This window comes from Schistocerca piceifrons, unplaced genomic scaffold, assembly GCF_021461385.2.
Source record: "Schistocerca piceifrons isolate TAMUIC-IGC-003096 unplaced genomic scaffold, iqSchPice1.1 HiC_scaffold_1332, whole genome shotgun sequence".
NCBI classification, from domain to species: Eukaryota; Metazoa; Arthropoda; class Insecta; order Orthoptera; family Acrididae; genus Schistocerca; species Schistocerca piceifrons.
In genome coordinates, this window is record NW_025727161.1 from 30001 (window position 1) to 32500 (window position 2500).

Genomic DNA, 2500 nt, shown 5'->3' on the forward strand with positions numbered 1-2500 from the left:
TTACTGTAGTGTTGCCCACCCGCAACCCTCGCAATATAGTTCGCTACTCGCACTGCCCGCACCCCTGTGTATCGCTTCATGTTAAACACCTTGCAAGTCTTGCTCACTTTCCACATGCTCCTGCTGTACACTGTAATGTGGATGGCAGCAGGACGTACATGCCGCCCCTCCCCACGTCCCCACCTTGCCCCCTGCCTTCGCAAGCTGGTTGGTGAGAAGTTTGCATGTTCAATGCCCTTCGCATGCGACGTACTCAGGCTACGTTGTGGTGCGGCCTGTGTCAACTGTCCGCTGATGTCGTACGCGTGAACCACAATCTGTACTGCACATTCGTCCTTATGTACTGAATGATACATCGTGGCACATGTGTGACCGCACAACGACTGCGCCCAAAAACGGCGGACCATACAGTGCAAATATTGTGCACGCAGCTACGTGTCGTCTCCCTATGAGAGCTGGATTGCAGTGTGGTACGCCATAGAGACGTGTGGGAGGAACGGACGCCGTGGATGGCGATCAGCATGAGCTGTCTGTTGATGTATTCGGACCTAGTCGTCTCTCCTCACACACCGTGATGGCATGGTGCACCGCGTTCCATATCTGCGACATGCTACAGAGGCCGGTTGACAGTCGTTCGAGCAATGGACATCGCATACGTACGGGGGCCACCTTCCACGTATTGTCTAGGCGTGCACATTTTGTTGCGTGTATGTGGGCAGACGTAGTGTGGCGTGACACCTGACACAGGCATGCAATAATCGTTGAAGTTGCAAATGGCGATGGACGCCTGCGTTTTCTGGTGAAGTTACGCAAATGAACAAATGGTAACCTGTTGTGGTGCGGTTGTTCTCGCTAGGGGTGAATCGGTGATGGCGACGATAGGTTGAGGTACTAACCGGTTGTTCCAGCGATACCCACCATGCCGACGAAACTGAACGGCATCTGGGTGTGAAGCGATACGCGGCGGTGGCTGGGTGGGACCGTCCCCGGCCGGTGAGGGGGCGCCTCCCGGCGTGCTGGCCGCGCGGTGCGTGGGCGCACGCGCTACAGCCGGCTGGTGGGGGCGGCCAGTGGCAGGCGCGCCGGCCGACGGACGCGGCAGGCGTCGCAGCTGCGCGCCGGCGCACCCTGCGCGCGGCGCCGTGCGGCCAAAGTAGGTCCTCGCGGGCCCGGTGCGAAGCGCGGTGGACATCTTCAGTGTGCTGGTCCGATTGAGGACTGTGTGCGTTGAGGATGCGCCGCCGCCCGGCGCTCGGCGCCGCGACGCCGTCTGCTGCTCGGTCGCCCCAGCGGTTCTCGCTGGTGGTTTGTATCGCAGCTGTGCGGATGTGTTGGCGCGTGCGCTGTGCTGGGAGAGTTCGCTTCGGCACCCAAGTGGGGCTTTTGTCCTTCTGTGGCGCTGGCGTTGGAGCTGCCGGTCACCGTAGGTGGCGCGTGTTGTCTCCCGCCGGCAATGCCACGACAGCACGCTCCCGGGCCTCTGTCGGCAGCGGCAAGCTCAGTTGGGAGCACGGGTGGTCGCACCGAAAGCGTCTACTCGCCTAACTCCGGGCGATTGCGCCTCTCTCGAACCCGACCAAGTACTTGGGACGGCGCTGCGCGCCGCCGGGACCTGAGAGGGTTTCGAGGTGTATTGTGCAGGGGAGCTCAGCCTCCTCCTGTTTGCAGAATGATTGAGCGGACGCTTGCGTGTTCGCGCGGGCCCCCGGGACACACTCCCGGGCGGCCGGCTGCTCAGCTCTAGTTGACGCAGCTCCCTGGTTGATCCTGCCAGTAGTCATATGCTTGTCTCAAAGATTAAGCCATGCATGTCTCAGTACAAGCCGCATTAAGGTGAAACCGCGAATGGCTCATTAAATCAGTTATGGTTCCTTAGATCGTACCCACGTTACTTGGATAACTGTGGTAATTCTAGAGCTAATACATGCAAACAGAGTCCCGACCAGAGATGGAAGGGACGCTTTTATTAGATCAAAACCAATCGGTCGGCTCGTCCGGTCCGTTTGCCTTGGTGACTCTGAATAACTTTGGGCTGATCGCACGGTCCTCGTACCGGCGACGCATCTTTCAAATGTCTGCCTTATCAACTGTCGATGGTAGGTTCTGCGCCTACCATGGTTGTAACGGGTAACGGGGAATCAGGGTTCGATTCCGGAGAGGGAGCCTGAGAAACGGCTACCACATCCAAGGAAGGCAGCAGGCGCGCAAATTACCCACTCCCGGCACGGGGAGGTAGTGACGAAAAATAACGATACGGGACTCATCCGAGGCCCCGTAATCGGAATGAGTACACTTTAAATCCTTTAACGAGTATCTATTGGAGGGCAAGTCTGGTGCCAGCAGCCGCGGTAATTCCAGCTCCAATAGCGTATATTAAAGTTGTTGCGGTTAAAAAGCTCGTAGTTGGATTTGTGTCCCACGCTGTTGGTTCACCGCCCGTCGGTGTTTAACTGGCATGTATCGTGGGACGTCCTGCCGGTGGGGCGAGCTGAAGGCGTGC

The 2500-nt window shown here is 58.3% G+C and overlaps 1 non-coding gene across 1 annotated transcript in view; it reads left to right on the forward strand.

Moving 5' to 3' along the window:
* Nucleotides 1–1754: 1754 nt before the first annotated feature.
* The window catches only part of LOC124732254, a 1909-nt gene continuing 1163 nt past the window's right edge, over nucleotides 1755–2500 (forward strand). The window contains exon 1 of the ribosomal RNA XR_007008640.1: nucleotides 1755–2500. This exon is cut by the window's right edge and continues 1163 nt beyond it. This is a non-coding gene — a ribosomal RNA (small subunit ribosomal RNA).